The sequence below is a fragment of the Miniopterus schreibersii genome (assembly GCF_964146895.1).
Source record: "Miniopterus schreibersii genome assembly, chromosome: 20".
NCBI lineage: Eukaryota > Metazoa > Chordata > Mammalia > Chiroptera > Miniopteridae > Miniopterus > Miniopterus schreibersii.
In genome coordinates, this window is record NC_138122.1 from 9430735 (window position 1) to 9443633 (window position 12899).

Below are 12899 nucleotides of genomic sequence, written 5' to 3' on the forward strand. Positions count from 1 at the left end.
ATAAGCAAGTTAAAATAAATAGTCTTCACTACCGACATAAGTCTGTCTGTATCCTTTCCTAACATTGTTTCTCAGGGCCTTCTCTTTTTTTTGTACTCTCTCAAAATCTTAACCTATAGGTTTTAAAGGCTAAGTATATAAGTTACTGTTTGTTCTGTGACAAATCACCCCAAAACCTAGCTGCTGAAAACAACAAACACTTATTTTCTGTGAGTCAGGAATCTGGAAGTGGCTTAGCCACATGGTTATGACACAACATTTGTTATGAGGCCACGACCAAATTGTTGGCAGAGGCTGCAGACATCTCAAGGCTCAACTTGGTGAGGACCCACTTCCGAGACTGCAATCATCGCTGTTGACAGCCCTCAGCGCTCCCATGGGGGCATCTCCACATTGCTGTCGCACAACATGGTAGCTGGCTTCTCCCAAGGTGAAGTGATCCAAGACGGATGAAAGGAAACCCGAGATGGAAGCCACAGGCTACTTATAACCGAATCTTGGAAGTGACATTCCACCACTGCTACAGCATCCCAACCATTAAAAGCAAGTCAATAACTCCACCCAACAATGAAGGAAAGAGTACACAAGGGTGTTAATATCGAGAAAGGGTCACGGGTGACCATCTCATAGACTTACAGTCACACACAGTGAATCATATTAGCCTCATTTTGCAGGTGAGAAAACTATATTCTGTGAGGGTTTTTAAAAATATATATCTTTATTGATTTCAGAGAGGGAAAGGGAAAGGGGGAGAGAGAGATAGAAACATCAGCGATGAGAGAGTCATTGATCGGCTGCCTCCTGCACACCCTCCCAGTGGGGACTGGGCCCACAACCCGGGCATGTTCCCTGACAAGGAATCAAACCCCGATCTCCTGGATCCTTGGTCGATGCTCAACTGCTGATCCATGCCGGCCAGACTGTGAGGATTTTAATTTGTTCAAATTCATGCCTCTCACAAGTGAGACACATCAAACTAAAAAGCTTCTGTACAGCAAAATAAGCAATTAACAGAATGTTTATGCAGTTTACAGAATAGGAGAAAATATTTGCAAACTATATATCAGATAGAGGGTTAGTATCTAAAATGCCTAAAATATATAAGTTGAATGACAAAAATATCATATAACTCATTAGCAAAAATTAATCTGATTAAAAATAGGCAAATAACCTGAATAAATATTTGTCCATAGAAGATATTCATGTGGGCAACAGGTACATGAAAAGATGCTCAATATCATTAAATATCAGAGAAATAAAAAATCTAAACCACAATGAAATATCACCTCCCACTTGTTAGGATGGCTATTGTCAAAAAGACAATAGATTACGAATATTGGGGGAGATGTGGAGAAAAGGGAACTTTTAAACACCGTTGGTGGGCTATAAATTGCTAAACCGTATGAAGGTTCTTCAAAAAAAATAAAAATAGAACAACGATTTGATCCAGCAATCCCACTTCTGGGTATATATCTGAATTTAAAAAAACTGAATTTTAAAGAAATTTCTGCACTCTCATGTTCACTGAAGCATTATTAACAACGACAAAGATTGAGGAACAACCTAAGTATCAATGGATGAATGAATAAAACATGTCTTATAAATAATAGTATGTTACTCAACCATAAAAAGGGAAAGTCTGCCATTTGTGACAACATGGATGGAGTTGGTACTATGCTGAGTGAAAAAGGCCAGAGAGAGAAAGACAAATACTTTTTATATCACTTATATGTGGAATCTTTTTTTAAAAAGCCAAACTCATAGCAATAGAGAGTAGAATGGTGGCTGTCAGGGGCTGGAAAGTGGGGAAAGTAGGGAGATATTGCCAATGGGTACAAACTCCCAGTCAGATGAATAAATTCTGGAGATCTGAGGTAGAGCATGGTGTCTATAGCTAACAATACTCTACTATATACTTGATGTTCTCACACACACAAAATTGTAATTACGTAAGGTGATTTGTGTGTTAACCAACCTTATTGTGGTAATTATTTCACAATAATACCTATATCAAATCATTGCATCGTACACCTTAAATTTACACAATTTAAATGTAACTGACATATATGTCAGTTATATCTCAGTAAAGCTGGGATTCATCACAACGTGAGATTCTACATGACTCTCATGGAAGATGATATCAATAGAATGTAAACACATAAAAATCATCAGCATATAAGAAATCTAACAGGGTGGATTCTTGTTATTTACCATAGTTATGTTTTAGAAAGTTGCCACAAACACTAAAATAGTGAACACTGAATTATCCCTCCTACGGGAAATCCAGGGGTTCCTGTAAGCCTTTGGTAACAACGTTATGCCAACTGATCAGCTAATAACCTTATTTTATGTACATTGCTGTTTAAAGGTCATTTATTTAATATACAGGAATATCTCGGAAATAGTGTTGGTTTGGTTCCAGGCCATTGCAATAAAGTGAATATTGCATAAAGCGAGTCACATAATTATTATTATTTTTTTTGGTTTTCTAGTGCAAATAAAAGTTATGTTTATACTGTACTGTAGTCTATTAAGTATGCCATAGCATTATATCTGAAAAACATTGTATGTACCTTAGTTAAAAAAACTTCATTGCTAAAAGTTGCTACCCATCATCTGAGACTTTAGCCAGTCATAATATTTTTGTTGGTGGAAGGTCTTGCCTGAGTGCTAATGGCTGCTGACTGATCAGGGTGGTGGTTGCTGAAGGCTTGTGGTGGCTGTGGCAATTTCTTAAAATAAGACAACAATGAAGTTTGCCGCATAGATGGACTCTTCCTCTCACAATCAGTTTCTCTGTATCATGCAGTACCATTTCATAGCATTTTACCCAGAGTAGAACTTTCAAGATTAAAGTCAGTCTTCTCAAATGCTGTTGCTGCTTTATCGACTAAGTTTATGTAATATGCTAAATCTTTTGTTGCTATTTCAACAATTTTCACAGCAGCTTCACCAGGAGTATATTCCATCTCATGAAACCACTTTCTTTGTTCATTCATAAGAAGCACCCCCGCCATCCATTAAAATTTTATCATGAGAATAAAGTGATTGAGTCACATCTTCAGGATTCACTTCTAATTTTATTTTCCTTTCTATCTCCACCACATCTGCAGTTACTTCCTCTATTGAAGTCTTGAACCCCTCTAAGTCATCCATGAAGGTTAGGATGAACTTCTTCCAAACTCTTGTTAATGTTATTTTGATCTCTCCCCATGAAACACAATATTTTTAATGGCATCTAGAATGGCCAATCTTTTCCAGGTTTTCAACTTACTTTATCCAGATCCATCAGGAGAATCACTATCTATGGCAGCTGGCCTTACAAAATGTATCTCTTAAATATATATATTTTAAATATATCTTTATTGATTTCAGAGAGAGGAAAGGAGAGGGAGAGAAGAGACAGAAACATCAATGATGAGAGAGTCATTGATCGAGCCCGCAACCAGGGCATGTGCCCTGACCAGGAATCTAACCCCGATCGCCTGGATCCCAGGTCGACGCTCAACCACTGAGCCACGCCCTGCAGGGCTATCTCTTAAATATTAAGACTTGGAAGTCAAAATTACTCCTTGATCCATGGGCTGCAGAATAGATGTTATGTTAGTGGGCATGAAGACAACCTTGATATGATTGTTCATCTCCATCAGAGCTCTTGGGTGACCGGGTACATTGTCAATGAGCAGTGATATTTTGAAAGAAAATAATTTTTTCCCCCTGAACAGTAAGTCTCAACAGTGGGCTTAAAATAGTCAGTAAACCATGTCATAAACATCATCCAGGCTTTGTTTTCCTATTTAAACAGCACAGGCAAAATACTTTTGAAAGCATCATTCTTAAGGGCCCTCGTATTTTCAGAAAGGTAAGTGAACTTTGGCTTTAACTTACAATCACCAGCTACATTAGCCCCTAACAAGAGAGTCAGCCTGTCCTCTGAAGCTTTGAGGCCAGGCACTGACGTCTCCTCTCTACCTATGAAAGTCCCAGATGGCATCTTTTTCCAATATATAGCTGTTTAGTTTACATTGAAAATATGTTGTTCAATGTGGTCGCTTTTATTAATTATCTTAGCTAGATTTTCTGGATAACTCACTGCAGCTTCTACATCAGCACTTGCTGCTCACCCTGGGTTTTATGTTATGGAGACGGCTTCTTTCCTTAAACTTCATGAATCAACCTCTGCTGACTTCAGACTTTTATTCCGCAGCTTCCTCACCTCTCTCAGCCTTCATGGAATGAAGAGAGTTAGGGCCTTGCTCTGGATTAGGCTTTTACTTAAAGGAATGGTTGTGGCTGGTTTGATCTCCCATCCAGACCACAACAACTTTCTCCATATCAGAAATAAGGCTGTTTCACTTTCTTATTCATGTGTCCACTGGAGGAGCACTTTGAATTTCCTTGAAGAACTTTTCCTTTGCACTCACTACTTGACTAGCTGTTTGGTGCTAGAGACCTAGCTTTCAGGCTACCTTGATTTTTGAACACTTATGGGCGGTAATAGGGTTATTTGTTGGCCTAGTTACCACATTGTTGTGTCTCCTGGAATAGGAAGGCCTGAGGAAAGGAAGCCAGAGAACAAGTGGTTGGTGGAGCTGTCAGAATACACCCAACATTTACCGACTAAGTATGTTGTCTTGCACGGGTGTCGTTTGCAGTGCCCCAAAATAACTACAGCAGTAACATCAAAGATCGATGACCACAGATCATTCTAAGAAATATATTAATAATGAAAAACTTTGAAATATTCTGAGAATTCGCAAAATGTGACGCAGAGACATGAAGTGAGCAAATGCTATTGGAAAAATGGCGTTAACTGATTTGCCTGACGCGGGGTTGCCACAAACCTTCAATTTATAAAAAACACAGCATCTACAAAGCACAATAAAGCAAACGCAATAAAATGAGGTATGCGTGTTTACTGTTAATTCTTTAACCTTGAGCTCATAGCCAACAGCTCATATAACTCTTGCCCGACGAACCTTATTTAGCACATGTATTTCTCCTTAAGGCACGTCACAGCCTTCTTGCACTGTGAACACTAGACAGAGTTTCAGTACACACTGGGGACTATTGTAAACAGAGAAGTCACTGACAGAGTCACAAGAATGTGGAAAACACGGGACAAAATATACCACAAAAAAGACATTTGTTTACAGCATGAGAGCTAAACAAGAGGGCCGAGTGTCACATCGCTGAGCCTCATCTGAGAACATGCATGTTGGAGACTCAAACGTGTTGCTGCCCTTTGCATGTACGTGACCGCAAAGCCGCCTCAGGATCGATTTGGGGGTTACAGATAAATTTTAGCAAAAAGGTGAGCTCACTAGTACAGAATCTTCAAGTAACAAGAACTGGATGTACTTAAAAATACAGCATACTGATCCAATAAATGGAATAATTTATAGTCAAAGACCTAGAAATATAAGATTTTATGACAGGTTTAAAAATACAAGAAGAAATAGAATTCATAAGACAAGCACACGATTATAAAAAGGAATAAACTGTGTCCATGATGATAAAAATTTTTTAAAAAAGAAGTAAACTGATATAGTAAAGAGCCAAAAAGAATATTAAAGTTAAAAAGTGTTGTCATTGAAAATAAAAAGTTAATAGGTGGGTTAGAAAAATAGTAAAAATATATATATATATATAAATAATAAAAAGAGAGTTAAAAATGTAGACTTTAGTAAATCATCCAAATGGCACATAAAATTTTTTTAAATGCCATAGAAGAAATATGTAGTATAGAAAATGCAGCATATTTCATAGACGTTCCAGAAAGTGAGACTACAGAGAATGGGGAAGAGGCAGTATTTGAAAAGATAATTACTGAGATTTTTTCCAGAATTAAAGAAAGCCATGTTTACTCACAATTAAAAAGTGCACAAACTATAAAGCCAAATTAAAAAATAATCACACCAGACGCATTGTAATTAAGTGGAAGAATGTTAAGTACCAAAAAGTGTTGACAGTTACCGTGAAGCAAAATAAATATTACCTATAAAGGAAAAACATAAAACTTCTCATAAAAACACTCTGAGTAATAAAAGAAAATCAAATAGTATATTTAAGATGTAAATAGCTGTAAAACTCAAATCTGGTACCCAGCTAATCTACCCTTTAAGAATGAGAGAAAAAGACATTTTTAGACATCTAAAGGATCTTAGTGCTTCAATGAAAGAACTACTAAAAGTCAGAGTTAAGCAAGAAGGAAATAAATCAAGACAAAAAAAAGTAAATTGCATAGAATAAAAATACTGGTAAAACATATTCATGAATCTAAAATCATGTAGACTTTGAAAATAATGGTTTGCATTTAAGATCAGGACAGGACTAAAATATTAGACAAATGTAACTTACAGGATTCAGGGAAGGTTCAATAAGAAAGCTAATGTACTCTAAGGGAAAGGTAACAAATAATTTACATTTGTTAGAAAAATATAAGATCTGATTGTAAAATATTTAAATGTAAACTCCAACGGAATAGAAATGAGACGTATATCATCTAGATCAGTATATGGAACATAAAGAAATAAAGAAAACTCTATTGGACATCTAGTCAAGATATAATTTTATAATCTTGGGAGACTCCTGTGTTACTAACACTTAGCAATAATAGATAAAATTAAAGTAAAAAGAAATAAAGAAAACAGAATAAAGACTGTTAAGCAGGGCCTAGACATTAATAAAAACATTAACCAATGAGCAGTGAGTGGGGCTGAAATCTTGGGCCTGCTGGGTCTGGTAGCATGAGGTGGAATAGGAAATACTTTTTTCCATTACTTTTAAAGCTCATTTGGCATATTGGACATTATAACTGATTCGTACATTGTGGGTGCTTGAGCTCTGTTTGTAATTTGACTTGAGAGGCTTGGGCCAAACTCATGAAAAAAGAATTACTAAAAGCAGCCCCCCTCCTGTTTTCTATTTAAGCATAGGGATGGCTATGGCAATCGCTGTCTTTGAATTAAGAATCGAGCCAAGCTGCTCGCTGACTCACTGGCTAGGTTGGAAATTTTATCAATATCATGTTGGAACTGAGTGCATGAACTGGTAATATAAGATCTAGCTCTTGAGAAGGATTCCAAGGAGCAGCATGAACTTAAACCCCCAATGGCTAGACAACAAGAATGTGATGGATGAAGGGAAGTAGGAAGCATGTTATTTTATTATTATTATTATTTCTTGTTACGATCAGGGTAGGACAGACATAGCAAACACAATAGCTTGTTAGGAAACAAAAAAAAAGTATAGCTGAATATGTACGTTAAAAATTTAAGGGTAAATTTTTACTTCCAGGTAAGACGGAGTAAGTTATGGCAAAACAAGGTTTCTAGTAAATTATCACTAAAAAAGCCAGATTAAAAAAAAAAAATGTTTAAAGGTATCAGGGAGCTGTGGGTGTAGCAAAGCTGAGAGGAAAGATTATAGAAAGAACTGCATGGAGGTAGCTACTTTGCTCTGGGAAAAAATTTCTGATTCTTACACACAGATAAACGCATTGTCTATCTGAAATTCAAATTTAAGCGGCTTTCCTATATTCTACCTGACAACCCTAAGACTGACGCAGGGAAGACAGGTGTTGCTCAGGACAGAGTAGTCATCAGAGGCCTTTGGCTGGAGTAACCATGTGGAACACACTGGACAAGAATAAAACTCATGCAGAGTCTACTCCTTAGTATATTCGCTAAATTCCAAAGCTGCCTGGGGTGGGAGCTAAAGAGCTAAGTCAGCAACCCCTAAAGAGGAGAAATTCCCACCTTTACTGCAACCACAACAGGAGGGGGCACATAACCCGCACTGAGTTCTTCCTTTGTTTCACTGCGCCCAGCACTAATAAACATATTCTCAGATCCACCTGGACTGGTTTGTGAAATCTTTCCTACACAAAGTCAAGGACCCACACAACACGGTCTAGCCTGAGGCAGACCTGCTCCAGGCCAGACCCTGCCCAGTAACAATATGATACATGTTGTATTTCCACTTGCCCCCCCCTCCATCTCCTACACACACTTCTATATACATTCTGGCCGTTTTTTCATGTAGGTATAGATCCATGTCAACAGCACTACAATAGTTTCATTGTACATTTGTATCATAAATTCAACAATGTATTTAGCCAGTCCCCTATTGATGAAATCTGTTTTCTTCCATTTGCAAAAATAGTTTCGTGAATGTCCTTTCGGGGACCTCCACTGACTGAAACAGGTATAATCACAAATAAAGTGAGGCAGAAAGCACCAATGACTAAATGCAATGATCTCAACTCATTTCCAGTGAGAGTTAGAATACGAATATAAGCTGGAAGAACATTAGAGTGAATTGTTTCAAAAACAAACTGACGTTCAGATTTGAAAATGGGGTACATTGTGTAGATGGGAGAGAACTGAGACAGCTCTCCTCCCTACTAGAGAGCTAAACCAATTTCAGCAAAGAAGAAACAACAGAAATACTGAATTGCTAAGCAACAGAGATCCTGTTTACTTGCAAATATTGTTGTAATAACAAAAATGAAACTGCAAGAATAACACAGGAAATATGATCTGAAAGCAAAATTGCCTATAATGAAATATTTGGGTTTTGTTTTGGGGTGATTTGGTTTTCCACAAGTCAACAGCTATTTAGGATATTTAACAACCTGCCATCTGTCCAGAAAGGAATTTTATTCTAACAAAGACAAAGACCAAAAAGGTGTGAATCAGCTTTCTTTTCAAAGGACCTTAATAAGAAGGCAAGCTCTGTGGTGCTCTAGACCTTTCTTGTTAACTCTCAAAGTCTAAGGAATATTTCTACTAAAATATTGGCCCCTTAAACTATATTGCCTTATCCTTTTGATGATAGGCAAAAGGCTTCCAGTAGCGTGCACAGAGGCTAAATCAATTTACATGTTAATTTTAGAGTACACATCCTCTCCTAATATTAGACAACTACAGAGGACTCTAATATTTAGGACGCTGCTACTACTTCTAAAGGGCACTGAAGGAATGTTTATGAATCGGAACATTCATGTGCCCATGCAGAACCTTGAGGTTAGCTGGCCCTGACTCAGTTCACACCTGAATTTAAAAATCTTTAACAGTATTTCTGCTCTCCAACCCCTGTTCCACCCATGCACACCACCATAATGAAAACCCCTGGAAAAACAGAAGAAAACATTTAAAAATGAATGTTTATTCATTTGATGTTGCCATGCTTTGCAAGGTACTGGTATATAATAAATGTTTATTGACTAAATCCCCAGTTTATCGACTAACTTCCTGGTGCACTAACTACTTATGCTTCATTCAGAGATGTATTAATATACTCCGTAACTACTTGTTGACCACCTACTGTGTGCCAGGCAATGTGTGAGGAGTTGCTCACTCATGCACCTAAGATTTTATTGGAGAGGACAGATAACCAAATAATAGTTATCCATGATTGGGTGTTGATGACAAGGTGCTATGGAAGCATTTAACAGACATCTCAGGGAGAAAGGGCCCTCTAGGCCAAGGCCTCAAGGATAAGTAAGAGTTATTCAAGTAAAAAGCATGGGAATATATGGAAAAGGAGTGGCGAAAATATTACAGAGGAATTTAAATGTCGTGTGCAAAAACCAGAGAGTGAGAGAGCATGACACATTTGAGAAACATAGGGAAGGTAAACATGCTAAACCTTGGAGAAAAGCACAGGAATGCGAGAGACCCCGTTACTGACTGCTTTGTAAGTCATTTCTCTTTTAAAAGTAACAATAGATACTTCTCTAAGTTTCAATATACTTAGTTTATTTAATGGAATAAAATGCATTTATTGATTCACAAATACAGAGAGAAAAGTTAGGGCATTTAAATACATATACATACATACATACATAGACATATATATGTGTGTATATATATATATACATATATATATATATATATTTAAGACTGTGTTATTTTAAGAGCATTTTTAGGCTCACAGAAAAATTGAGAGGAAGGCACAGAGATTTCCCACATACCCCTGACCCCACTCATGTCTAACCTCCTCCATTATCAATAGTCTACCCGAGTGGTACATTTATTACAACTGATAAACCTACACTGACATATCTTAATCACCCAAATTCCATAGTTTACATTACAGTTCACTCCTGGTGCTATGCCTTCTGTGGGTTTGAATAAATGTGTAATTATGTGTCTTTTTCATAGTATCATATAGAGCCTTTTCACTGCCCTAAAAATCCTCTCTGCTCTACTTGTTCGTCCATTCTGCACCCTAACCCCTGGCAACTGCTGTTCTTTTCACTGTCTCCGTAATTTTCCATTTCCCAGCATGTCATGTAGCTGAAATCATACAGTATGTAGACTTTCCAGATTGGTTTCTTTCACTTAGTAATATGCATTTAAAATTCCTCCATGCCTTTTTATGGCTTCATAGCTCACTTCTTTCTACCTCTGAATGTCATATTCTATTGTCTGGATGTAACACAGTTTATTTATTCATTTACCTACTGAAAAACATCTTTTGCTTCCACCCTTTGACAATTATGAATAAAGATGCTATAAAACATTCATCTATAGTTTTTAAAAGAATACAAAAAAAATAGAGAAACATCAATGAAACAAAACACTGGTTTTCACAAAGCTCTACAAAATTGGCAAACCTTTAGCTAGTTGACCAAGAAAAAAGATGAGAGACTCAAATTACTACAATCAGAAATAAAAGGGGATGTGACTACTGGCTTTAGAAAAATAAACAGATTATCTAAATAATACTATGAACAATTGTATATCAGTAAATAAGATAAATAAGATAAAAAGGACACATTCCTATAAAGACTCCAACTATCTAAATTTACTCAAGAGGAAATAGATGATCTGAACAGACCTATAACAAGTGAAGGGACTGAATTATTAGAGATGAAAGAACAAAAAAGTACCCACAAAGTAAATTCCTTGCCAGATAGCTTTCCCAATGAATTCTATCAAACATTAGAAAAATAATCAGTTCCTCACAAACTCTCCCAATTAAATAGAAGGGAAGGAAAAAGTGTACAATTCACTCTTTTAGCTCCATACCAAAATCAGTCAGAGACAGAATGCTATCTCTTATAAATATAAAGGCAAAAGTTCTAAACAAAATATTTACAAAGTCCAGCATTATATACACCGACTTATTCATCACTATCAAATGGGATTTATCCTAGTGATGCAAGGTTGGTTTACCACTGGAAAAATCTGTTTATGATCATGCCCATGGATACAGGGAAAAAACCTGACAAAATCAAAAAGTCTTTCAGGATTAGAACAATAAACCAAGAATGATACTCTAAATAAATGGGACACACACCATATTCATAGATTGGAAGACTCATCATTGCTCTGATGGCAACACTCCTCAAAGTCCTCTGCAGATTTAACACTGATCTGCTGATCAAGTGATTCTAAAATCCATATGGAATTGCAAAGTTTGCAGAAAAGTCGCAACGATTTCAGAAAAGAAGAATAAAGTGAGAGGATTTACACCTACTGATTTCAAAATTTATACAGGGCAACAGTAATCAAGACAATATGGTACCAGCACAAGGATATATTTCAATAGAATGAAACTGGAAGTCCAGAAACAAAACCATACATCTGTGGTCAACTGGTTTGCAACAAAGATGCCAAGACAATTCAATACTGAATGAACAGTCGTCCTAATATATGGCGCTGGACCAACCGGATAGCCACATGGAAAACAATAAAGTTGGACCTTTATTCACACCATGTGCAAAACTTAACTCAAAATGGATCAAAGCCCTAAGTGTAAGAGCAAAAACTCTAAAACTCTTAGAAGAAAACATGGGAATAAATCTTTATTACATTGGATTTGCAAGGAATTCTTAAGTATGACATCAAAAGCTTTGGCAGCAAAGGAAAAAAATAGATAAATTAAACTTCATCAAAACAAAACTTGTGCTTCAGAGGACACCACGGAGAATGTAAAAAGGCAACTCACAGAATGAGAGACGATATTTGCAGGTCACATATCTAACGAGGGATTTGTATCTAGACTATCTACAAGTCTTTTATAATTCAATAATAAAACAATTAACCCAATAAAAAATGGGTAAAAGATCTGAAGAGTCATTCTTTTAGGAAGATATACATATGGCCAATACATACATGCAAGAAACACATGCAAAGATGCTTAACATCAGGAAAATGCAAGTCAGATCCACAATGAGTTACCACTTGACGCCCACTAGGATGGCTAGAATAAAAATGAAACTTGAATACTTTATGCTAAGTGAAAAAAAGCCAGTCGCAAATGGCCGTATACCATATGATCTTCTTCTTAAGAATATCTAGAACAGGAAAATCTATAGGGACAGAAAATAGGCTCACAGTGGCTTAGGGATGGAGCGGCAGAGGGGCAGGTAAGGGAGTAATATTTAAAGAATGCGGAGATTTTTCTTGAGGTAATTAAGAGTTCAGAATTGACTGTAGCGATGTTTGCACATATTGGTAAAAATACTAATGTTGATTTATTGTACCCTTTAAATGGGTGCATTTATGATATATAAATTCTTTCTCAACAGAGCTATGGGAGGCAAAGAGAAAAAAGGCATGAAAAAAAGAGTGTAGGATCTGACCTGAATTTCAGGTAATAAAGCAAAATAATTTCTACGTCTTCCAACATAATTTTTTTTTCTCATCGGAATTAGGTACTTGGATTTCACCAGTGGGTTGTTTTGTTTTGTTTCGTTGCTTTAATGTTTGCTTTGTGGTCTTTCTCGGTAACATGAGACTATTTCCAACAAACTATTTAAGGATGACATTCCCCAGGGTTTAACTCAAAGATGCTTGCTGGATCTTCACAAAGCCCTGTGGTGTTTAAAGATGAATGTGGGTGATATTTTGAACTTTGCAACAATAAAAGCTATATTGGACTGA